The sequence below is a fragment of the Arachis ipaensis genome, chromosome B05, assembly GCF_000816755.2.
Source record: "Arachis ipaensis cultivar K30076 chromosome B05, Araip1.1, whole genome shotgun sequence".
Lineage (NCBI taxonomy): Eukaryota > Viridiplantae > Streptophyta > Magnoliopsida > Fabales > Fabaceae > Arachis > Arachis ipaensis.
In genome coordinates, this window is record NC_029789.2 from 148,762,953 (window position 1) to 148,776,378 (window position 13,426).

At 33.8% G+C, this 13,426-nt stretch overlaps 1 non-coding gene across 1 annotated transcript; it reads right to left on the reverse strand.

Annotated features, from left to right (window-relative positions):
* On the reverse strand, positions 10,068-10,139 carry TRNAK-UUU. Its single transcript has one exon. It is a non-coding gene; the product is annotated as a tRNA-Lys (tRNA).

Below are 13,426 nucleotides of genomic sequence, written 5' to 3' on the forward strand. Positions count from 1 at the left end.
CATGCATCCTAAAAAATTTTAATTTTGATCTAAATACATACTAAACATATAAAATAATAAATAGGTATGTTCTTGTATAAGAAGACGTTTTGAAGTATAACTCGTCCTAATAAAGAGATAAGTAACTTTTTTTCTATTCTATGGATGAGGCATACGTAAATTTTTCGTGAACAAAAGAGTTTGTTAGAATACTTACACAAAAGATTCTAACACTCAAATAAGTAAATCGTATTAAAATAATAATAACCCTCTTCTACTAAGTGTTTTTTTTTTTTTTGTATGTTAGTTGTTATCTACCGTTGCGTTTGTAAGTTGAGTCATAGATTACTAATTATACGCTAGTTGGCATTTGGTTTGTTATCCCTAATGCCTCGGCAAATTAGTTATTCAATTTCTGTTATTATGTACATATATATACAATAGCTATTAGGGTATTTTTTTTTAACTTTTCCTTTGAGAATTCATTCAGCCCCTTTTTGAATATTGGTTCTCTGTTTACTTCCCTTCTTTTCTCTCTCTGCGAACCATCTCTCTTTTCACCTTCTTCCCTTTATCCATTCTTTCTTTCTTTCTTTCTTTCTTTGTTCTCAGACTCATCTTACAGTATTTGATGAGAGTGAAGCCTCTCTTTCACCAATTTTCACATGGTGCGGTGAGCGTGGAGGAGAGGTAAATCTCTGATCGACGAGACTGAAGACAGAAGGCTTGGGATTTGACGCTGCAGCAGATTCATCGATTCTCACTTGTGTAATGGCTGATAATCAAGGAATAAGTTCTAATCCATTGGATGCTCAGTCAATCGCAACTTTCTTGAGCCAAATATCAACATTTCAAGCTCAAATGGCAAAGAACAATGTCAATCCAATGCAAGATCCGTCTAGCCCCTACTACATTCATCCAAGCGAAAATCCGGGTAATCCTTTAATCTCAATTACTCTCAATGCTAGCAATTATGGTTCGTGGAGTAGAGCAATGTTATTAGCTTTGAAAGGAAAGAACAAATTGAAGTTTGTAGATGGATCTCTTACAAAACCAAATGAGGATGATACACTATTTGAAGCTTGGGAAAGGTGCAATACATATGTAGTATCTTGGATCAATTTGTCATTGAGTCCTGAAATATCAGCAAGCGTGGTTTGGAATAACATTGCTTCGGACCTTTGGAAAGATTTGAAACATCGATATTATCAGGGAGATAAGTACAGAGTGGCTGAACTTCAGGAAGAATTATTCTCTATGAAGCAAGGCGATTTAAATGTAACTGCGTATTACACCAAATTAAAATCAATTTGGGAAGATCTAAACAATTTTAGACCGATACCTAATTGCAAAGGATGTGAATTTTCATGCTTATGTGGATTGGATGTGATACGACAATATAGGCGTGAAGACTAATTTAGTGATACTCATGAGTCAAAAGTTTTCTTCAATAAGACTAATTCCGGACTTCAGCTTAGTGATGAGAGGAATCGAGGCAGAGGCAGAGGAAGAGGCAGGTTTCAGGCTGGGGGAAGAGGCAGAGGAAATCGAATACAGTGCACATTCTGTGATAAAACAGGACACACAGTGGATACATGCTATAAGAAGCATGGCTTGCCCCCTCATCTTAGGCAGAGGCAAGTTAGCAGCATCAATTACACGGCTGCTGAACTACCAACTGAGAAGAAAAGTGATGAATTCAGTCAGAGCAATCTAAGCAATTACCAAAAGGAAGCTAGTGATTCACCAAAATTAGATCTAACTTCTCACCAAAAGGAAGCTATTTCTAATCATTCTCATGGACATGACCAACCTCAATTTGCATCCAACTTGCATCAAAACACCTTTGACCCCTTTATTGATGACACTACCAACTTGTGGAACCCTTTGCTGTCCAATCCTGCACACACTACATCTCCAAACATTACAAGTGGGGACAACCATCTCCCGAGTCCCATTTCATCACATGCATCACAAACTACTCATGCATCATTAACACCTCAGCCAGCGCACAACTCTTCATTACATACACCAACACCCCCAATTGAAGTAAGACAATCTTCAAGAATAAAGAAAATGCCAACGTACCTTAAGGACTACCATTGTAAGATACATACCACAACATCTACTATCAATTCTCTTTGCAGGTACCCGATATCACAATATATATCTTATGATGCACTTAGTCCCAAACACAAGTCTTTTTCTTTGGCTGTTGCTACAACTGTTGTGCCTAGCAATTATGAGGAAGCAATTGTTCATCCTTGCTGGAGAGAAGCCATTCATAGTGAACTGGAGGCTTTGAAGCAAAATCAAACTTGGTGCATTACAAAACTCCCTGCTGGTAAGAAACCTATAGGTTGCAAGTGGGTGTTTCGGGTCAAACTTCACCCCGACGGTTCCGTTGAACGCTACAAGGCCAGGCTTGTAGCAAAAGGATTTACCCAAATAGAAGGGGTTGATTTTATAGACACGTTCAGTCCAGTGGTTCGCATGACAACCATGAGAATTGTATTGGCCTTAGCTGCGGCCAAGCAGTGGCACATCAAGCAGTTAGACGTTAACACCGCTTTCCTTCACGGTGATTTGAATGAGGAAGTATACATGAAACTTCCTCCTGGGCTCGATTATCTGGCTGTAAGATCAGATTCAGTTTGTAAACTTCAAAAATCTCTTTATGGGTTGAGACAAGCAAGTCGACAATGGAACTTAAAGTTGACTGAAACTCTCACCACTGCGGGCTTCACCAAATCTGAATCAGATCACTCTTTATATACGAAAATCACTTCTCAGGGGGTTACTATCATTATGGTTTATGTTGATGACCTGGTTTTGACTGGTGACGACTTGGATGAAATTGAGAGAATCAAAAAGTTACTTGATCTGCGGTTTAAAATTAAAGATTTGGGTGATTTAAAGTATTTCTTAGGAATGGAAGTGGCCAGATCCTCCAAAGGAATTCACATCTGTCAGAGAAAATATGCGCTTGACATCCTCAAAGATTTTGGGTACTTAGATTGCAAACCTGTTAGCACGCCTATGGATTACACTTGTGCTTCCAAATTGTCACGAGATAGTGGCACTGCTCTAGCTGATCGCACTCCTTACCGGCAGCTCGTTGGAAGACTATTATACCTAACCAATACACGGCCAGACATTGCCTATGCTATGGGGCGACTTAGTCAGTTCATTGATTGCCCAACTGATGAGCACATGCGGGCAGCTTTTCGTGTGTTAAAATACTTAAAAGGATGCCCATCCGTTGGTGTTTTCTTTTCAGCAGACAATGACCTCAAGCTCACTGGTTTTGCCGATGCCGATTGGGCAACATGTGCAGATACTCGAAAGTCTATCACTGGCCACTGCTTCTATCTTGGGAGTTCCTTAATTAGTTGGAAGAGTAAGAAACAAAGCACCGTCGCTAGATCCTCATCCGAGGCAGAATATCGAGCCTTGGCATTGGCTACTTGCCAAGCTCAATGGCTGTCTTTCATCATGCATGACCTTGGATTGCCCCTAACGAAGCCGATTACTCTCTTTTGTGACAATAGATCCGCCATTCACATTGCCACTAATCCTATTTTTCATGAACGCACAAAGCATATCGAGGTGGATTGCCACACCGCTCGGAATCAGCACCTTTCTGGCCTCACTCACTTGATGCCAGTCTCCTCGTCCAATCAGCTTGCAGATTTTCTGACAAAGGCTTTGGCACCAGGTCCTTTTGCGATTAACCTTTCCAAACTAGGCCTTCTAAACATTCACAGTCCTAGTTTGCGGGAGGGTGTAAGTTGAGTCATAGATTACTAATTATACGCTAGTTGGCATTTGGTTTGTTATCCCTAATGCCTCGGCAAATTAGTTATTCAATTTCTATTATTATGTACATATATATACAATAGCTATTAGGGTATTTTTTTTTAACTTTTCCTTTGAGAATTCATTCAGCCCCTTTTTGAATATTGGTTCTCTGTTTACTTCCCTTCTTTTCTCTCTCTGCAAACCATCTCTCTTTTCACCTTCTTCCCTTTATCCATTCTTTCTTTCTTTCTTTCTTTCTTTGTTCTCAGACTCATCTTACAGTATTTGATGAGAGTGAAGCCTCTCTTTCACCAATTTTCACAGCGTTTGTGTGGATTGTCCTCTTATAGACTCTCTTTAGTTTGTTATACTTATTTAAACTCTATTTGTTGTCGAACTTAAAAGGAATGTGATAGCTAGTGTGAATTCATAATTCAGTTAGTAATTTGATCTTATCCTTTGCTATGAACATTCTTTGAGTTATATAACTACCTCGTCGTGCTGAGTTATACAAATAGATAAAGTAGGGAAAATTGTATTATTTTCTAGTCGTAGCTAACTTAGATAAGTATTGTTGAAGCAAAGGATCGCATACGTGGTAGTTACCATTTACCTGTTCGACGATTGGTAGAGTCACAATGCATTGTGAGGTTGGAGATATTAAAATCTTTAGTATGACGTAGCCTTGCGAGTAGTGCCTCATATTTGACCTAGTTATTACTTGCCTTGAATGCAAATTGTAATGATAAGGAGTGTTAGGGGATCAGTAACTTTTGTAATTTGTAGCCATCAAATAATCATCAATGATGATTTTAATGGTGTGAGATTGGTGTGAGATTTCATCTAATGACTCACTTTTCTTTGCTGGTTACATGCTGGCTAGAATTTAGAAAAGTTACTGAGTCCCTAGACTTTTCCAATTGTAAAGTTCTATGACAAGTTAATAATTATCTTTTAGTAAAGTGCTTGCCCCACATCTTTCAATGTTTGATGCTCCATCTACATGAAGGTTTCTTATGTCTAACTCCTAATGAGATGTGAACTCGACGATGAAATCAACGAGTATTTGTGATTTTAATGCTCCTCGAGTTTTATATTGCATGTCAAATTTAGAGAGCTTGATTGATCACTTTATAAATCGACTAACTAGCTCAGGTTTGGATAGAACTTGTCTTAGTGCCTGGTCTATTCGCGCTATAACGGTGTGGCTTTGGAGGTAGTGCTGTGGTTGTCAGCCTGTGATGACTAATGTTAAAGCGAGCTTTTCAAGCTTTGAATATCTAACCTCAGCATGCTATAAGACTTTGCTTATGAAATAAACTATGTGTTGGGAGTTTTGTAGCACCCTAATATTTTTGAACTAGTCTTAAGTTTTATTTGAATTATATTGGTTGTTGATACTCAAATTTTATGAAATTTTTGAAATAAAATATTTATAAAAAATAATTTATAAAAAAATAGTGGATAACTAGTTTTTATTTTTGAAAGCCATTTGAAAATAAATTATTAGAATCATTAATAGTTGGAAAATAGAAATATGGACCTCGTGATTCTAACATGGAAAATGGGCATACTAAACTATAAAGCTAAAAACAATGACAAACTTTACTCATATCAATTAATCATATAAAAAACAAATAGCATAGCCACATTTGTAGTCACTCAGTAAAGATAAAATAAGATACACAGAAAATTCTAATTCTCACTTTGCATAACTTGACTAAAACCAATCGTCTATTCTTCATTCTTAATATGAATTTGAACAAGTGCTTAACATTCTGTATCTATATCCTTGATATCTCGCTCTTAATCATCTTATAGTGTACTGATCTTTTCAACTCAATCGAGTAGCATATTATTTTGCACTGCGTCGTTCCTGAAGATGGTACGGGGAGAGGGGTGAGACACAAAAGTTTTTTTAGTAGTTTATCTATATGGTATCATCGTATCCATCCGCAACCACTCCAAATTTCAAAATAAAAATAGTGGCGATGTAATGTTGTTCAATTATTATTTTCAAAAGTCTTTGTTAATCGGAGTGGTGTGACTTTTAAACGCTTCTTATTTACTTATGTTATGACACATGTGACTCATGAGTGAATGTTTATAACATTAAATCATACAGAATGCAAAATGAACTTTGACTTGATTTTTCTTAACATTCTCCTAACTTTTCTTTACATGAAAATAAAATAATCCCTTGTTAGACATACACTCTTATGTAATGCATGAAATTGACTTTAACTTATCTTACGCATTCTTTTAACATTACTTTGACGTTGGAGGGTATTGAGCTCAAATTGTGTATAAAATTGATCGGAGTCATTTTCCTTTACCAAAGGTTCAATAATCAATTTAGGAAAGGTTTGCCATGTATTATATTGTAAGGACTAGGGCGAATAACCACTAGAAATTGTATATCTGTCACCTTAGTGTATGGGTGTTCTCCTATGGTTGCTTTTAAACATACATAACCTAGTAAATGGACTCTTTTACTAAAAAACCCTACCAGCTCTCCAGATGATGAGTGGAACAAGACATCGATATTGCTTCTTAGGTCTAACAATGCCTTTTTGACTAATTGGTTTTCAACTAGTATTGAGATAACTACTAGATCATCGAGGTTTGAGTTGGGAGATTTAAAATTCGTATGCTTGAAAGTGATGGGTGGCATATCAAGCTAACTTGATTGACAAATGTTAGTGCCTTCCATCACAAAAATCCTTCGGTAAGTGTGTTTCCTTGTCGAGCTAGTACAACCTTTGACAACAAAATCACTTGAAATACAATTAATTATACCTCAGGGTTGTGTTGGTGTATCAGAGATAACCCATTTGTTTTTGTCTTTATGTTTTATTCCAGTTGAAACTGTGCCTCGTGTTGTTGGGTATGTGCTGTTATGAGGTGCTCAGTGTGTTTGGTTGACAATGTACTTGTTCAGGAGCCTTTGCTGAGCTAACCTTTCAAAGAGGTCCTTGGCTACTACATAGTCATAAGTAGTGTTTCCGTATTTTTTATGAAAGGTGTAATACTTTGATGTGTCCATGTACGTCTGGTCTTGATAAGTGTCTGCTTGCTCAGAGGTCTAATGAGTATTGAATGTAGGATTTTATTAATAATCTCCTCTCTTTTGTGTTGAACTGTGTGTATGAATCATATCAAGGCGTCAATTTGAATGGCTTTCAATTATTGCGGGAACCCTGAGACTTGTTGCGCTTATCATCCTCCTGGTTGAAAGTGTGCTTCTCATTTCTCCTAGCTTGGGGAACCTCTTTTATCTCCATTTGTTCTTTGGCCTTGTCACGAAATTCTGCTAAAGTCTTTGGTTTGGCAAACAACGAGGGCTTCTTAAAATTTTTCTGGTCAAAGACTGAAGGTTCTCAAGTGAGTTGAGAAGGGAATTGAATCAAAGAACCACTTTTATAGATAATGCAGCGGATTAATAAATCAGGAGATTATTTGTGATTTTTTCTCCTGATTATGTATAACAGAAAATACAGAAAACATGAAAGGAGAAGAGTGACACATCCTGGTTCAACCGCGAAGTGCAATGTGACCTATGTCCAGTCTCCACTACAACAATGATAGAATATTTACTATAATCAAGATATATTACAATCACCAATTCCAAGAGACTCACACTCTTGTAAACCACATAAACTATCCCAATCTTAGTAAATCACCTAGGTGCTAATCCAACCTAGTTAAACGGAACCAAGTGCACTCAAACCCAATACACTTTCCAAATCAAAACTATCAAACAAAGGTTAATGATTTTTTGATGCACTACTCTCTTTGCTATTTATATCTCTCAAAATAAACTTGAATCTATAAAAGAGAAATAAGAACACACTCAAAAACAAGAAAAAACAAGGGTTGTTTCTATGGTCTTCAATATGCACGAAACTGGTTGCCTTCTTCCTTGATAGAATATTCTTTGATAGAGTTTGAATGCTTTCTTTAATGTTGGAATCTTTCCTAATTTGATCAAGCTAGGCGTTGCACCTTTAACGCTCTTAGCCGTTGGTTTGAATGAGAATTCATTTCTTGTTTAGCTTGATAAAAATGCAGTAGCTATTCAATTGCTCATGAGGTTGATTCTTGGAGTGTTTCTTGCTATTTTTATTGTGCAATCTCTTTCCTAACTTAGTTTGATATGATATGCATATTAATGTTGATGATTTGCACAATTCCATCTTGCTTGATTGATCATCCTTGATTGATTCCTATGATGCTCATCATAAAGATTAGTTATAATAGAAAATAGTTAATTATATTTGTCATCATTAGATACCAAATCAACTCTTAACTCAACAAAATACCACTTTTGAGAGCATGGAGGTGGATGTGTGGATTAAGATAGGGGATTCCATTGCTATTTTGCTTAATTTTGCCATATAATCTTAGTTGCTTTCATGCTGGCCCTGCTTGATGGTGTTCAGGTAGTTGAAGTCATGGACATATATTTTTGAGACAATAAAGTTGTTAGTAAAAATATCAGCAAACTCCAAAAATGCAGAAATAGAACTTGCAATCAGTGAATAAAACTATAGTAAAGCAGCACCATCTAAAAAGTTCAAAAATCAACGATATAAGATAGAGTTCAGAGTCACTGTTCAGTAACATCATAGAACGGAATCCGGTGATATGTAAGTTCGGGTCACTGAGTCCATCATATGACATTAGGTTGTAGGTAGAGTGAAGTTCATGAGCATTTAGAAACTCATGATCTCCTTAGAAAAGAGATTAGAGGGTCATTTAGCTCCTTTAGTTGGAGTTGCCTCTACAGTGTTGGTCTTGAAGGTATGGTCATCATTCACGTTGCCATTAGTGTTAACCTTCATATCATCATTACGCCGAGCTAACTGCTCTTCCATCCTCTGGTTTTTAGCTTGTAGTGCAACAACCATGGTCAATAACTCCTTGGGCGTCAACATGAAAGGGGATTGTTCATCGACCATGGTTAGATTCCTGCAAAAAGACAAAAAAAAATATGGAAACAAAAAATAATGGGGTGAGTATAATAACTCGGCCAATGGTGGACTCCAAATATTTTTGTGTAGGAAGACTCGTCGAGGTATAACTCGTCCCGATAAAGGGAGAAGTAACTTCGTCCTACTCTTTGGATGAAGTATACGCTGATTTTTTGTGAACAAAAAGGCACGTCAAGATACTTGAAAAAATACTTCGACACTCAAATCAATAAAGTGTCTTGAAATAATAATAATAATAATCTTTTTCTATAAAGTATAGTTTTTGTATGTTGTTATCTTGCTTTGCCTTTGGGTGGATCGTTCTCTTTTAGACACTCTTAATTAGTCCATTAGACTTGACTTATTTAAACTCTATCTGTTGCTGAACTTAAAGGGAATGTGGCAGCTTGAGTGTAATATAGTTGGCAATCTGATCTTATCCTTTGTTGCGGACATTCTCCGATTTATAACTACCTTGTGCCAAGTTATACAGATCATAGTAGTTAAAATATCGATTTAACTCTTAAAATCTTCTGATATTACGATTTTACGATTTAAATCTTGTTAAGATTTTACGTTTTACATTCTTAATTTACATTTTCGATTTCACGTAAAATCTCAATTTTTTCTACCTTGATACGGATGGTATCAAGTTAGATGTGTTACAGAATAATATTTTTTGTTCATAAAAATATAATTGAATTGCTCTTAATCTTAAAATCAGCCCCCTTTTCTCTCGTCTTAGTTAAAATCATTTCCAATAATGCACAAATCTAATTTCTTTAGTCTACTCATTTGGCAAAAAAAATTTCAATTAGAGCTAAATTTATATTCACTCTCTATTTTTGTTTTTCAAACCAAAGACCAAATTATTTGATATTAATTGATAATAACTTTATAATATTTCAATCAAAGCCGTCATAATGGGCTAGCCTATCGGACTGGATCATTTAAGAACAATAAATGAGTGGATTTTTGGCTCTAAAAGTAGACCTATAAAAATGAGATGTTAAATAGGTTTAACTCAATTAACCTATAATTAAATGGGCTGGCTTGCAAAATAAATTAGCTGACCTGTTTAGCTCGTTTAATTTTTTCTTATTATTTTTTTTTATATATCTTAGGTTCTAACAAAAAATATTTCAAGTTTCAACCCAATAATTAAAAGGGCAAATTTTTTTTCCTGAAGTTAATATTTTAATCTAAAACATGATTAATTTAAATTGAAAATGACCTATTTAGACAAAAAACACAAGTTGATCTATTTAGCCAGGATACCATTTCATAGAGTTTTTTTTTTGTGACTATATTAATCGCCATCTGTGGGGATCGAACCCACGACCACGTGGTTAAAAGCCACGCGCTCTACCGCTGAGCTAAGATGGCTTATAAAATTCTAAATCATCATGCTTCACTATTGCTACCAACACTTGAGTAAAATTGTTTGAAATATATTGCACACTAAATATAATAGGTAACTGATTAATATTAATCTAGATATATTAATTAGAATTAGATATATGTATATTTATCAATTGGTCAGACTTGATATCACTTTCAGTTAACACTTTGAAATGCCGAGAATCAACATTAACTCTATTTTAAAAATACTTGTTATAGTGACAATTCAAATATCCTTATATATGTATATTGAAAAAACTTAAATTATAATAGCAACTTTAGTTGGGGACAAAAGAACGAAGTTTATGATTATCTAATAAATAAAAAATTTCAAAAATGTTACATTGTATAGGTTTATCACGTCAAGAAATAGAGATCAGGATGGGCCAAACGAAAATGCAAAGATATAAGTTGTTTGAGGAGATAAAATATGATTTATATCTTGGTTGTAAAAACTTTTTGACATTATCATTCATAATTCAACATTATAAAGTGAATTTCTTATATTTGATAAATTTTAAGCAATGTTAGAGATTGGGTTATGCTATCATTATGTCAATAACTTTCTATATATACTCCTCTCAAAAAAAAAACAAAAAATTATTGATATTAAAATAAATTCAAAGTCAAGTGCTGAAATGCATGCAAAGTTCTTGAGAAGGATGGAAGTCAAGCAAGAAAAGATGCTTCATTATCGACAACAATAACAATAATAACGACGACAACAATAATAACAACAACAATTGAGGCTGATCAAAACTCTTGGTAATAGGGAAAGGGAATGGAATTAAACAAAAAAAAACCATTTTTGCAAAAGAAAAAGAGGAGATTATAAAAAAAAAAAACTCTTGCAAAAGAAAAATAGCTGGTTTTAGAAAAAAAAATACATTTACAAAAATAGCTACATTGTCAATTGATAAATTTCTTGTTAAGTTAACAATAAGTCTAATGAAAAAAACATAATTCGATGAGAACAAATGAGATAATATTGAGTAGTAAGACGAGGATTATATTAATCCAAGTGTCGCTAAGGATATAGATAAAACAACCAAATGTTATTTTTTGAAATCTCTTAATACTATTTAGTTTTTTGCTTGTTAATTATTTTATCTCTTCTATTGTTCAGTTCTTTACATATGTTAATCATTTGAACTATTACAATTATCTTTTTCTCTTTTGTTGTATTTTGGTAGTTTGAGGTTTTTGTTCTTTTACTATTCTTTAGTTCTATCAGGTAGTGTTTGTTTTGAGGTATTAGGACAAAGATTGAGAAACTGAAACACAGTATCATGTTTGTTGGTTCAGAGACTGGTACTAAAATTTTTGTTTCTGTCCCTAAAATTTCAGTATTTCAGTATCTCCAAAAAGTAGGGACACAGGGGACTGAAATTTTTAGAGACAGAGACTGAAATTTTAATAACATTTTATACCTAAAATACCTTCATTTCAATTAATTAATTCCAATTTTATCTTTTGTGTAAATTAAATTAGAGTTTTATTCTTGTTTCAATTTCTGTCTCTCACTTTGCACCAAATAAAATACTAAAATTTATTTCGGTCTCTGTCTCTTAGTCTCAGTCTCTCAGTTTTAGTCTTTCAGTCTCTGTCTCTCTACCAAACACTACCTCACTATTTAGGGAGCGGGCTCATGTATTCACGGTCACAAATTATTTTTATTCTAATTTATGATATAATAATTTTAGCCACTTCAAATATATGCATATGGGTGTTACATTCTTTTTTTTAGATGATTATTTATTCGTGAAACTACTAATTAATCAACAAAAAAGGAAGTGCACCAATTTTTCGAGTATGAATTGATTTGTTAAAATCTTGACAAGAATTATATATAAGGATTTGAAGTTTAGTTGGAGACCATCAGACCAAAATTGATCAAAACTGAAAATGCCATTGTTGTAGCTTCGCCAAATCCACACAGCAGTCAAGAAAAGAAAACCATTCTTCTTAACATTTAAAGCAAACCAATTCTGTAAATTATAGTTCGAGAAAAAAGATTAAGAAAAAAAGTCGTTCCTATGTCACATAATTTTAGCCATGCTACAATTACGCAAACAATGAAAAATAGACTCCACTCCATTGTAGCAACGAGGACAAATATTAGAATTAGCAATATCTCTTTTAGTTCGGAAAGATGCAATAGACAAAGTCTCATGAAAAGCAAGTCGCACACGAAATTTAATTTTTTCTGGAATTTTTAATCTCCACACTTACTGCCAATTATTGTTATGCTGCCAATAAAAGATTTTGCGCAACCCATTCATACCCATTCTTGGCCGTATAAAAGTTAGAATGTCCCCAAATTCAACCAGTTTGTGGTCCACATTAAGCAATAGAGTTGTATTTGTTGAGCTCAACCCGCACATTATCGGGAATAGAAGAATAATACTTCTTTAAACACCACCTACTATCCCCCAAATATCTTGCACCTTGAAATCCAAATAACTAATATGAATATAAGGAACATTCATTCGCAAAGGGTCCTCTAATTTTTATTTGTCAAATTAGAAAGATTGATCCAACAATTTAATACATCAAAAATACTCTTCTTTAAGATGGATTATGGATAGAAAGAAGCTCACAAAGTGAAGTATCAGATAAATATTTAGCTATCATCATTTGAACCTAAAATTTCTCTTTTCTATATAAAAGATGTCAAATTAGTTTTTTCAAGAGAACAATGTTCATTTAGCGAGCATTTTTGATATCAATGTTCATTGTTTAATAGTGGCTAGGTTATGAATTATGATAAGAAATTAAGAAATGTGGATAAATAATTTAGGCTCGTTAATTTTTTTTTTTGAGATTTATTATGATTGATTAATTAAAAATTTAAATTAAAAATAATTGATTTCTACACAATAATATTTTTATGGGTTAGTTCAACAAGTTTTGTAGACTTTTTTTAATTTTAATCTTATAATTTTACAAATAAAAAAAAAAACTAAATTCTACTTATTTAACAAAATAAGGTGGTCCGAATTGAGTCTAAAAGAATGACAAAACTCTTCTACGTGTGAAATTTATGCAGAAACTGTTCTAAACGAAGATTCAAAAAAAAAATTTCGCGTAAAAATAGAAATATAAAATAAAATTCTACCAAAATTAATCTAGAAATCCGAGTAAAAATTTCTATCCTATTTTCATTAATTTTCAAAATTTGTGAATTTACCTAACTACCTTAAATATTTTATTTCTATTATAGATGTTTTAGTCATTTCATGTTATATATATATTTTAATTTTCATTTTCAT